This window comes from Mobula birostris, chromosome 6 (assembly GCF_030028105.1).
Source record: "Mobula birostris isolate sMobBir1 chromosome 6, sMobBir1.hap1, whole genome shotgun sequence".
NCBI classification, from domain to species: Eukaryota; Metazoa; Chordata; class Chondrichthyes; order Myliobatiformes; family Myliobatidae; genus Mobula; species Mobula birostris.
This window is the reverse complement of record NC_092375.1, coordinates 138,585,736-138,599,532: the sequence shown is the minus strand read 5'-3', so window position 1 is coordinate 138,599,532 and position 13,797 is coordinate 138,585,736. Positions and strand designations below refer to the sequence as shown.

The window sequence follows — 13,797 nt, the reverse complement described above, 5'->3', positions numbered from 1 at the left end:
TTTGCATCAGGATCAGTCTACTAAGCAGTGATAATCTCTCTGCTCATGTGTGGTTTAGAGATATGACAACGCAATGCAAGTATCTCAAAACACCGAGAAGTACCACTGGTGCTATCTTTGCAAAATACCTCTAACTCATTAATAGGATAGCTCCCTCCCTCAGATCAGCATCACCAGCATTGAGTCTCTAGTTACAATCAACCAACTCTATTGAGTCATTTTGTCCCAATGCCTGATACTGGATTACTGAAGTAAATGCCATAAGCCGCATGACAACAACAGACGGCCAGAGCAGAAAAGAGTAAATCAAGAGAGTTCTTAAAGTTTCCCTGGGAAAAAGAAAGCAAGTAATGGTATTTGGGGAAGGATTATCTGTGAATGTATCTTGAATATCTACAATCAAAATACCCACCTGCCCCATCTGTAGCAGAGGTTGCACAACTTGCAAAAAACCCTCTCTCAAGCATCCAGAATCCACAGAACAAGAGTGGAAGCAAGCCATTCCTAAACAAAGGGACTGCAGAAGACAAAGGCAATGCATAGTAGAGACACAAGAAACTGCAGATGTTGGTATCTGGACCAACACAGAAGTTGCTGGAAGAACTCAGTAGGTCAGGAAGCATCTATGCAGAGGCATGGATAGTTGATGTTTTGGGTCAAAACCATCGTCTGGGCTATTCAAGTGCTTAAAACAGTTTGTTTGGATTTATATTAAATACATATTGTAAGCTATAGTGCAAATGTATTGTGTTCAAATAATTTTTTGCTGTAAGAGTGCCCTCTAATGGAGTGGCTTCAAAAGGCTTATTCAGTTTTTTGTGTGCTCCCACCTAAGAACAGTTATTCCTCACTTACTGTTTAAGAAAGTTGCATTACTTGTTTATACCCAATGATCTTTACAATGTATATAGGTCCTTTCATAGTTTGAAGTTGCGGTTCCTTACAAATGAAAACTCAAAGGTGGTAACATATATAGTAATTACATTATTATTCCTTTAGGCTAGTTCTTTTGGAAGTATTTTAGTGTTGGATTTAGTTTTGGTTTATTCCACATCTGTTCTGTTTGTATACATGTTTATATGTGTAGTTACAGTATTTAATGAACATGCTGTAGCAATTGTTTGGGGTCTGTTTTTTGTTTTATAAGCAAAACAGTGTGCATTCATGATTGTACTTAATTATACAATATCATACAGTGCAGCTGCAACTAAAATGAAGTATATTGGTACTTTTTAAGAATTAGTGCAGATACTGTTTTTATTATTTATATTGGTTAACTTTATATAATTTGGAGTCATTCAACATAAAACAGACCCTTTGGCCTGTAGAATTGAAGCTGACTATCAGTGCTGGACAATTCATGACCTTCTATAGATGCGATGTAGAGAGCATCCTAACATGCATGCATACGAAAATTGCACTTTAGTTGACAGAAAGGCTCAACAATGGGTAGTTAAACTCCCAACTCATCAAGGCAGAAGCATATACAGAAAGGTGCCAGAAAAAGGCCAGTAATGTCTTGAAGGAGCCCACCCACTCTGCTCATGGACTGTTGATTGCATACCATCTGGGAGGAGCTATGTAGCATCCATGCCAGGACCACCAGGCTCAAAACAGTTACTTCCCCAAACAGTAAAATTAACCTCCACGCAGCCCCCCCCCACCCACCACAAGTACATTTTATTTCCTGCCAGAGTCACCTTATATACAGTCACTCCCGTGCCTAGCCTGAAATTCTGAACATAGAAACAGTGTATTATATAACCTATCTTATGTATTTCTGTTAATTATGTTTTTTATTGTGTGTTCTTTATCTTGCTGTGTTTTTTTTTGTGCTGCATCAAATCTGAAGCAACAATTAGTTCATTCTCCTTTCCACTTTGTAACTCTAAAACATAAAATTAATTAAAAGAAAAACACAGAGCCGGGGAATAACTTCTGTACGCTTCATTTTTACTTTAGTGGGGCGTGCACATATGACGTGATGGTGTAATGACATATGCCATTCACATACTTTTGCATATAATCCATAGTGAATTATGTAAATAGCAAAGAATGCTTAATCAAACAATATATTTATAATATTACTCAAATATTACTGATATATATGATACTCCTTACAGCTTAGCTATAAACTCCAACTCAATATAGAATGCATCTTAACTATAGTAAATTTTAAATTGTCCCATTCAGGCCTAAGATTTAATCACTGTGGAGAATTTCTTACTCTTGTGGGATATCATCTTTCCTGACCAGGGAGGTTACTCTCCCTGCCAGGTGACACTTGTGGCTGTAAAACAATCTCAGGTTCTGGGGCCTCCTCTGTGATGCTTGTAGGAGTTGACCCTGGGACTGCAGGAAGTTGGGTTCTGACAGCTCTGGATACCTTTTTTCTGGACAGTGTGTTGCAAGCTGCTCGATCTGCTGATATAGCGCAGGCTACCAAGCAAAGCTTCAAGCCATTATTTTCATCTTGACCAAGCCTAGATGACTGGCATGTAGCTCATCCAACACTTTAGCTCTCAGCTTGGATGGTACACAACTCTCAGTCCCCATCAAGGGTATGTTCATCCCAATAAAAATGGGAGAACTGGAATGTCTGTTGCATGTTCCAGCCACTTTGGGTTGGCACGTAGACCCGAGATAGTGTAGGATTTTTTCCTGGTTTCCCTTTGGATCATCTCTGCCCTGATAGAGAGACTTTCGATTTGCATTATGGAGAATATGTCAAGAGGAGTGTCCTCTTTTGTAAATTTTTCAAGTACTTCCTTTTTCAAGGGTAAACAGGGCAATCCATCAGTGTTTCCATGATTAGTTCTCTTCTTGAATTTGATCTTCTAATTGTGTCTTCCAAGAAACAGAGCCTATCTTTGCATCTTTGCATTTGTGGTGCTGCTGTTAGTGGAAGACCTTTCTGTGGATTGAAAATGGACACTAGTGGTTGATAAGCAGTAACGAGGGTAAACTCTTTCCTGCACAAGTATTGGTTGAAATGTTTTGCACCCCACATGAGACTCAAGGCCTCTATGTCAATCTGTGTGTAATATTTCTCTGCAGCTGTAAGGGAATGTGATGCAAAGTTTGTGGGGTGTTCACTTCCATCATTCATAGCATATAATATGACTATACCATAAGGTGAAGCATCACAAGCAAGCTTCAGTGGATGTAGATGATAATGTGTGAGTACAGTGTCTGATGTCACCATTTCCTTTACTTTTTTGAAAGCCACCTCACACTGTGTTGTTCAGCACTATTTCTTCCCTATCTATAGTAATGAGTTCAAGGGGTGGAGCACGGTAGCCAGGTTTGCAAAGAACCTGTTACATTAATTGACAAATCCTAAAAAGGATTGCAAGTGTGACACATTCTTTAGCCCTGGGATATCCATCACTGGTTGGTTTAAAGAATTCACATTGGTTGTGTCATGTTCTGAACCTATAATCTTCTAATCTTTTTAAAATTGTCTTGAGATTTTCGAAATGTTCCTTGTTATCTGCATCGGTAACAATTATACCATCCAGGTAACATCAAGTGCCTGGGCAGCCTTGCAGCACCTGGTCCATAACTTTCAGCCATAGCGCAGATGCAGATGCTACTTCAAAAATAAGCCTAGTATAGTGATAAAGCCCTTTGAGTGTTTAAAGTGAGAAACTCTTCTTCCATTTCCATCTCCATCTGTAGGTATGCCTCAGCTAATTTCACTTTGCTGAAGTGTTTTCCTCCAGAAACATTTGCAAAAATGTCCTCTATCCTGGGTAGACGGTATTGGTCTTTTTTCAGTTCTGGGTTGACGTGACCTTAAAATCACCACAGATCCTGACAGAGACCCATCCCTTTTGGCTACTGGGACCACTGGTGTTGCCCATAGACTCCACTCAACCTTGGAAAGAATTCCTTCAGCCTCTATGCCATCTAGCTCACTGGCTACTTTATCACAGGTAATATAAGGAACTAGATGGCCTTTGTAAAACTTGGGTGTGGCTTTTTCATTTAACTGTATTTTTCCCTTGATATGTTTTCCAATGCCATTCTTAACCACTACTGTAGCATCATCCAGTACTTTTCTTAATTTGCTTTCAGTTGACTCTATTGCAGGAGATGTGGCCTGCGAATGGTGGATGGATCTCTAGTCAAGTTGTGATTGTCAGTCACAACTACACAATGCTGGCCCTTCTGTTTCTACCAGATACAAACCCAATGTGGTTTGTTAGTTGTTGTATTTCACTGTTATGAATGTCATTCCCACAGGAGTTATCTTTTCTGCAGAATAAGTTATTTGTTAGACATTTGCAAGCTGTAATTCATTATCTTTGAAATGCCATCCAAACTGATTTCATGGAATGACTGAAACAACCAAGTCAGTGTGTCCAATTCCATTTTAATTAGTTTGCTCTTCACTTTTGGTGTCAGCCATTTTGCTTGCCAATTGGTAGTTTTCACATGTAAATCACCTCAGTCCTGTGTCACTCTCATCATTAGATGACTGACATGTTTCCATTGATACTGAGATTTAAGCTGCCCTTTTAAATGTGAGTTGTGCTTCAGTTAGGAGCTATTTTTGAATATTTTCTTGTAAGATCCACAAAGTAAACTGTCTGTCAGTGCATCATTAAACACATCAATGAACTGACAACGTTGAGACAATTCAGCTACATATGCTGAATTCCTTTTAATTCTGCTTAAGAAAACTAAAGCATTCTGCAATCAGCAATGTTTTTGGTTTTAAATGCTCCTCCGTTACTTCTACAATATCAGCAAAGCTCATTTCAGCTTGTTTGGTTGGAGAAGTCAAACTTCTAAGCAAACTCTATGCCTTTCCACCTGTTGAACTCAGCAAAATTAGCACTCGCTTTGCTTTCACGAACAAGAGAAAATCTGCAGATGCTGGAAATCTAAGCAATAAACACAAAATGCTGGAGGAACTCAGTGGGCCAGGCAGCATCTATGGAAAGGAGTACAGTTGATGTTTTGGGCCAAGAACCTTCCTCCAGAATGGAGGAAAAAAAGATGAGGAATCAGAGTTAGAAAGTGGGGGAGGGGAGGAAGAAACACAAGGTGATAAGTGAAATGGAGTGAGAGAGGTGAAGTAAAGAGCTGGGAAATTGATTAGTGAAAGAGATACAGAGCTGGATAAGGGGGAATCTAATAGGAGAGGGCAGGAGGCTATGGAAGAAAGAAAAGGGGGAGGAGCACCACAGAGAGCGGGCAAATAGATAAGGTGAGAGAGGGAAAAGGAGATTGAGAATGGTAAAGGGCAGGGTGTCCATTACCAGAAATTCGAGAAGTCAGTGTGCATGCCATCAGGTTGGAGGCTACCCAAACAGAATATAAAGTATTGATCCTGCAACCTGACAGCGGAATGGGAAGTGGAATTAAAATGAGTGGCCACTGGGAGATCCTACTTTTTCTGGCAGACAGAGTGTAGGTGCTTGGCAAAATGGTCTCCCAATCTACGCCAGGTCTCATCGATATACAGGAAGCCACACCAGGAACACCGGACACAGTATATGACCCCAACAGGCTCATAGGTGAAGTGTCACCTCACCTGGAAGGACTGTTTGGGGCCTTGAACGGTAGTGAGGGAGGAAGTGGAGGAGCAGATGTAGCATTTGCTCTACTTGCCAGGAGGCATATCAGTGGGGAGGTACGAATGGACAAGGGGGTTGTATAGGGAGCAATCCCTGCGGAAAACAGAAACTCAGGAGGGAGGGGAAGCTGTGCTTGGTGGTGAGATCCCATTGGAGATAGCAGAATATAGTGGAAGTTACAGAGAATTATGTGCTGGACACGGAGGCTGGTGGGATGGTAGGTGATGACAAGAGCAGCCCAATCCCTGGTGGGGTGGCAGGAGGATGCGGTGAGGGAAGATGTATGTGAATTGGAATAGCTTTTGTTATTTCATTTGCTTCAAAATGCTGCTCAATTTGCTGAGTATACAATATCCAGTTATGTCTTGTGCAATCGAACGTATCTATCTTTTGATGTAGCCAGCTATTTCTGTTTTTTTTCAAGTTTATGATTATTATCACCCAATACTCGCTGTTTATGAACCTGTGAATTTCGTCCGTTTTCTGCCTTTTTTTTTTAGCTCGAACCTCTCGCTATGCTTCCAAAGAAAAAAGTCGTGCTGCACATCAACAGGTAGGTGGTCATTTTAGGTTCATTATAAATCCTGCTCCTCACCTCTATTATGTTTAGTCAGTCCAAAGCTTAAAACTACTTGAAAGAAAAACACTGAGCCGGAAGATATGTCGTGTATGCTTCGTTTTTACTGTAGTGAGGCACGCACATATGCCGTGGTAGCATAATGACGTATGCCATTTATGTACTTTTGTATATAACCTAAAATGAATTATGTAAACAACTAAGAATGCTTAATCAAAGAATGTATTTACCGTATGACTCAAATATTAAATACACAACAGTCATAAACTCGTCCTCCTCCCAGATTCTAACTCACATATATGCAAGTACAATTTGCAGTGGCCAAATAAGCTACCAACCAATATATCTTTGTAATGTTGGAGTAAACTGAAGCATCCAGGGAAAACCCATGAGATCTCCAGAAAAGTAATAAAGTCCATGCAGCTCACTGTTCCTTCTAAGCTGCGTGGGTGTGTGGCCGCGCAGTAGCTGAAATGCTGCTGTGTACATAGCCTTTGTTGCCGCGCAGCTGGAATTTTCTTTTCTATAATGTTAATATAATTTTGATATTGTCTTAATATAATTTTGAAATTATCCTCATACTGTAAAATTTCAAAATCTTAATATAATTGTAAAATACCCTGTAATTAATTGTGTTAATGAATATAAGCTATTATTTTCTAAATAATAAATGTACCACAGCCTTTACTTTGAAACATTTTAGAGTTTCAGTGTATTCTGAATACCAAATAATGTTTCAATTCAGTTGAAGCACTGCAGCATTCAAAAGCAAAAATCAACAAGTTACAGTCACAGTATCTTGCCAATACTATTTTATTGGATTGAGAAAGTGAAAGATCTGCTTGCATCCATAAGATTTGATGTCAATACCATGCCTATTATTCAATCCATTTAACGTGTGTAATCACTTGCATGATAGATTTCCTGATAATGAGTTAAGAGAATGGCAAACTTTTGCCCCCTTGCTATTGCAAATGCAACCAATTTTGACTCTGAAGAAGAGGATATTGTACAACTGACAAAAGATGCTCATTTACCATTACAAACTATGATGAAAGCATTGCGTAAAGAATATTGCAGCAATAATGTGATTTCGAATTTGTCTCTGAGAAAATTAAGACTGGTTATATTAAGATGTTCACAGATATGTTGAACTACTTTCTTAGAAATGAAGAATTTGGAGAACAATCAATTCTTGTTAACATTATTGAAACAATTCAAGTTTCTAGTGCTGACTGCGAATGTGGATTCAACCTTATGAATTCAATCAAATGTAAATCTAGAAATGGACTAGAAGTGGAACACTTTGATGGTCTACTGAGGATTAAGATGTATCTTTCATCTGGATGCAAAATTATTCTGGACAGTGTTATAGATAATGGATTTGTAATAAAGACGGACAAGAAAAAATTTACAAAGTGTGAAAGATTTTCTTGTACTGTATTTCTTTATAACCTTGGCTTGCAGGTACAGCAGGTTATTAAGAAGTCAAACGGAATGTTGGCCTTCATTGCTAGAGGGATTGAATTCAAGAGCAGGGAGGTCATGCTGCAACTATACAGGGTACTGGTGAGGCCGCACCTGGAGTACTGTGTGCAGTTCTGGTCTCCATACTTGAGGAAGGATATACTGGCTTTGGAGACAGTGCAGAGGAGGTTCACCAGGTTGATTCCAGGGATGAAGGGGTTAACCTATGAGGAGAGAATGAGTCGCCTGGGACTGTACTCTCTGGCGGTCAGAAGAATGAGAGGGGATCTTATGGAAACATACAAAATTTTGGAAGGGATAGATAAGATAGAAGTAGGAAAGTTGTTTCCATTGGTAGGTGAGACAAGAACTAGGGGACATTGCTTCAAGATTCAGGGGAGAAGATTTAGGATGGAGATGAGGAGAAACTGTTTTTCCCAGAGAGTGGTGAATCTGTGGAGTTCTCCGCCCAGGGAAGCAGTTGAGGCTTCTTCACTAAATATATTTAAGAAACAGTTAGATAGGTCTTTACATAGTAAGGGAATTAAGGGTTATGGGGAAAAGGCAGGTAGATGGAGCTGAGTTTACAGACAGATCAGCCATGATCTTATTGAATGGCTGGATGGCCTACTCCTGCTCCTGTTTCTTATGTCCTTCAGAGAGTCATAGCGAAGTACAGCAAGGAAATAGGCCCTTTGGCCCATCCAGTCCATGGCAAAGCCATTGAAACTACATACTCCTTTCAATTAATAAATAAAATCAAAAGTATTTGATTTTTCAATTTTCATTCTAAATATTCACAGCATAGATATTCCAAAAAAGATTTGAAGTGCCACACAGCTGTTTTAAAAATAATTAGGGGTAACATTGATACAGACAGCACTGGAGGTTAGGAATAATCCAGAGTCACTGGAGCTGTGAGGCAGCAGTTCAACCAGCTGCACCACTGCGCCACAAGAATGTTTCTACCACCTGTTTAAAATACCTATATCTCCTCTATTGTTTTCCTTCATGCAATCTTCAGAATCTCTTGTGTTTAGCCATTTTTATTTGGTGGCTTTGAGTTAATTTGGCTATCAATTACTTCACAAATTTAATGCACTTGTCACACAACTTTAAAAATAATGTAATTCTATCAAATGAACCAGTCAAGATACTGTACATTCTAAAATTCAGCCTCCTTCATCCCAAATACATTTGATATCCATGTGTTATAATAAAGGTAGCTAATTGAAAGAGAGTAGAGTCTTATTGTCATCATGTTTCAACTCCAGAGTGGCAGAGTCCAGTTCAGTCTTCGGATAAAAAATGGTAGCGAGAGTTTAATTTTAACGTGGTTGCAAATGTTTGTTGATGTGCTCATACAGAACACACACGTAGTGTTCAGGCCCATTCAGTGTAGCTATCATTTAGTGAAATGCTAAGATCTACTTCCATTAATGGGTAGTGGTAGCTTCAAGAATATAAAAGCTTAGAACTCCTCAACATTGCATTTCTTCTCTTTTGAGCTTGGTATATTTAGTTAATTTTGTTCATTTTACTGAACTAGAGTTGAATGGCCTTTCTTTCTGCTAACTTTAGCTTAAGTGGCTTCGGAAATCAGGAAGACGCATTTGGATTTTGTTTTCCATTCTTAGGTCCCAGAGAAGTAGGTTAAGGTATATGCAAATAAATATTTTCATAAAAGCAGTCTTAATATCCATGGAACTGTATTTCTTGGCACAGCATAAAACAATCTTTTGGTTAGTAAGATCACTTCAGTATTGCAGTAGGTGATATAGACAATTACTTAAGAAGTCTTATTTAATTTTCCTAATACTGTGTCCCAAATTCTTTCTGGCACTTATTTGCTGACTGAGATTAAGCAGACCAGTATAATTGGATGTATGCAGGAATGAAACTAGTGACAAGGTAATAATACTTCAAATGAATGGTCAGAAACTATACCAAGTAATGTGGAAGTGGGGAAAAATCTACTTGTGTTGCTAACAGTATTTCAAGGAATCTTTATGTTTTATGCAGGCATATAATCAAATTTGAAAGGTGCTATTCTGCCTCATAAATCCCTTATGATGTAGATGATAATTTTTATAAATATTATGTAAGCAATTGATGCCAAATACTTTTTGAATACTACGAGGGTACTCAGTTGCAGTCCCAGTCTCTTCATGTAATGCATGTTTCCCTTTCAAATGAATGGTTCTTTACAGCATGAACGTTTAACCTATTGTTAGTTTGCAGATAATAGTAAATCTGATTGAAGCTTTATTTACCAGTTGTATGGCTTATTCAGCATTTTAAGAAGATTATGGTAGCTGGTACAATATATTTGTTTAGTTGTACAATTCTTTCAAAATCAGTCTTAATTGATAAAGGGTCCCTGCTTGTAACTTTGTGCAATTTGTTTCTCTGTAGTTACAGCTTTTATTGGTGTATAAATTTTCCACCATGGTTTTCAGTTACTATTTCTGAGCATTTTCTACTCCCCCTGTAATGGTGTGATTTTTGAAAGCGGTAAATAATGCAACTTACTTTGTCTTTAATTGAAGGCTCAAGTCCTGTTTTTATCTTAATCAAGTCAGGGAAAGCCCTGGCTTTCAGCTAGAGTGGAAATAGAGACAACACAGTTGTTGCAGTGCCCTGAAACCACACATTTCCCCACACTGGAAATGTTGTCACGGGCTGATGAAACTGAGAAAGAATGAAACTCAATTGCCTTAACCTTTATTGTTAAGCAGCAACTGCTCACCCTGAAAATACAAATAGGCACAGATTTTTGAGCAATAATTATGGTGAAATGACTGACTATGACAATTTAATGGTTTTCATGCTATGATGGCATAATTCCACAATGGCTATGGTGATTCATTTTGACCTAATACTGTGCTGTTTTGAACTAACTGCATCATCGTCAAACTAAGGTCAGTTGAACTCTTGCATGGGTAGGCCATTTAGGAAAGAGTCAGTCCAAAATTTTCCATTTGTTCTGTTCAAATGAATTGTTTGCTTGTGTTCTCTTGTGTTCTTAACAAGCTTTATGACATTAATTTTGTATATCTTTATCATTTCAAAGTGAGAATAATACAAAATATTAGTGTTTTGTGCTTTTAAATGTCAGCTCTACTTTAACCAATCTTTATTTAGCAATCTATTTTTTTAAGTTGGATTTTAAAAAAGGAATATTTCCCAATTGTAAGAAGTCTTCAATGTGTTAAGTACCCCGTAACTGGGTTGCCAAACCAGCAGAAATGGATCACTCAGTTGGAGTCTGGATTACTAGAACTAAGAAAGTTTTATTAAAGAAACAAGCAACACAGTAATCGAAAGGATAATAAATGCAACAGTTCAGCAATGATAAACACACATGTGCACAGAATTAAGATAACAGCATCAATCAAGCTCTATTGTTGTCTAGGGGTATATGACCAATTTCAAAGTGACACAAAGTTCAGTCCAATTTAGTTCAGTTCGCAGTAATCGTTGCCATGGCGATGGACAATGTGGGGGGAGGGAGAGAGAGAACGAGAACGACTGATCATTCAAAACGGCTTCCACTCACAGACCGGCGATATTGCTCACAAGCAGCTTTCGGGTGGGTCCTTTGTGATGTCACCTGAGGTCACCGACTGTGACCCCTCCTTCAGATGCGGTCGATCCTCTGCAGTGAACCCGGCACCCAAGCGAGGGTGGACACACACCGGGTCCCCGCTGATCATACCTTTCCATCCTGTGCGTTTATGGCACCGCTTCCAGGGTCTCGTTACCTCGGGTGTCGTGTGTGTCCTGCCTTAGCGAACCTGTCCCTTTTTATCCCCCTGCTGGGGTATCGCCTGTCCATCACTTCAAACAGTTCAGGGTTCAAAGGGGGAGCCGCTCTAGACAGCTCTCTCTCCCGTCCCTTCATTACACATCTCCAGATCGCCTGTCCATCACTTTAAACAGTTCAGGGTTCAAAGGGGGAGCCGCTCTTGACAATACCCAGACTGATGGCTCCTTCATTAACACCTCCAAATGCTGCTTCATTGTGTGCCTTATCTCTCCCTCCCCTGAGGACAGGTGGCAGACCAACTGCTGATGCCACTGGTGCTAGCCCAGGCCAGCAAACATCTTAATTTATGTGTATTCTCATCACAAATGTTAGCCAACTCAATGGCACATCAGAATTACTTGGCACAAGAGCATAAAAAATAGGAGTAAAAGGACAATTTATCAGGGCTTATTTACCCAGGCCACAATATCTCTTCTGTCCACATAGCCCTCAATCCCCTGACTTGCAACAGATTTTTTTATTGAGGTAGTTTCTACATTTCTCTGGGGTAGAAAATTCTGGGAAAAATATCTATGCATCTCAGTTTCAAATGACTGGCTAGTTTTTGGGTAGCTGGATCACCTTGTTCATGACTCAGCCATTACTGAAAAATCTCAAAATCCCCCCGTCATGCATACCCTGTTAATATCTTGAATGTTTGAATAAGATTACCCCCATTCTTCTAAACTGTGAAGAATGCAGATACGATCTGTTTGGCTTCCATTAATAGGTCAATCCTCTCATCCGGAAATAAACGTGGTGAATCTGTTTTGAATTGCCTCCTATGCTACTGTATCCTTTAAGTAAGGGAGCCAAACTCTGTGCAATACTCCAACTGTGATCTCACAAACACCCAGTACAATAATAGTAACAAAATTTTCCTAATCCTCGATTCCAATCCTTTTGCAATAAAGACCAGTATACCATTTGCTTTCTTAAGTTCCTACTGCACCTGCCTGCTATGTTTTTTGTGATTGTGATTCGTGCGCGTTCCTATTCACTCTTGATCAACAGCAGATGATTGTGGATTTGTCCTTGGCCAGAAAGTCAGGACCAATAATTATAATCATTTGGTAGGGTAATTTTAACTTGGGAGTGTTATTATTTCAGAAGGAAGGATGTGTATCTCGTATGCAAAATAGCAGTTTTAGATTACTAATTATCATAAAACACAAGGGAATGTACAGTTCTTCAAATAAATGTTACTTTAAGAAATGTGAGAAAAAGAATTAATTTCCTCTTTCATTACTGTTCAGTAGATGTTTGACTCCACATACCATTTTAAGTTTATTGAGTGTCTTGACAAATTTGATTGCATTTATTTGGAGAGTGGCAGACATGATTTCTAAGGGTAGAGCAGTGAATCTTTGCATAGGCTTTAGTAAAGCACTTGACAAGGTACCTCATGGTAGGCAGGTGCAGAAGGTGAAATCCACATAGAATCTGTGGTAAAATAGATTTAAAATTGCCTTGTTCATACACTCAGTGGCCACTTTAACGGGTACCCTGTACCTAATAAAATGGCTAATCAGTATATGCTCGTGCTCTTCTGTTCCTATACCCCATCAGCTTCAAGGTTCAACATGTACATTCAGACCATTTTTGCACACCATTTTTGTAGCACATGGTTATTTGAGTTATTGTTACCTTCCTATCAGCTTGACCTAGATTGGCCATTTTCCTCTGACCTCTCTCATTAACAAGGTATTTTCATCCCAGAAATGCCACTTTCTGATGTTCTTTGTTTTTCATACCATTCTCTGTAAATTCCAGAGACTGTTGTGCATGAAAATCTCAGGTGATCAATAGTTTCTGAGATCACCCCATCTAGACCCAATAATTATTCCACAGTTAAATTCACTTAGATCACATTTCTTCCCCATTCTGATGCTTGGTCTGAACAACAACTGAACCTCTTGACCACGTCTGCAGGCTTGTATGCACTGAGTTGCTGCCACAAGATTGTCTGATTAGATATTTGCATTTACAAGAAGGTGTACCAAATAAAGTGGCCTCTGTGTGTAGAACACAGGATAGTAGTGGAGTGGTGATTTTCTGATTGGAGGTCTATGACTACTGGTGTTCTGCAAGAATCAGAGAGGGGTCTGGTTAATTGAACACATTGGGACCAGTGCATTTTGGCTCAATTAAGTGCTGCCCCAATTAGCTGTGCATTGTATTAGCTATGCATAAATTCTGCATTAGATCCTAATAGTTATTGACAGAGGAACTAATCCACTGTACGTTGTCATGTTCTTTTGATTGCCTATAAATGAACAAAATCAGCATAGTCACCTAATGCAGATAATGGATTGTCTCCAGGCAATATTTTCAACGATTGCATCCTCCAAATTTTT

General features: G+C 39.1%; 1 protein-coding gene across 8 annotated transcripts in view; it reads left to right on the top strand.

The window, feature by feature from the left end:
- The window catches only part of hdac4 (histone deacetylase 4), a 498,261-nt gene that overhangs the window by 244,121 nt on the left and 240,343 nt on the right, over positions 1–13,797 (top strand). The window contains exon 2 of one of the 8 annotated variants that reach the window (XM_072261463.1): positions 6,089–6,141. The exons of the other annotated variants lie outside the window; for them this stretch is intronic. The gene's annotated coding sequence lies outside the window, so the exon portion shown is untranslated. The remainder of the gene's footprint in view (positions 1–6,088; positions 6,142–13,797) is intronic. 8 annotated transcript variants of the gene reach the window in all.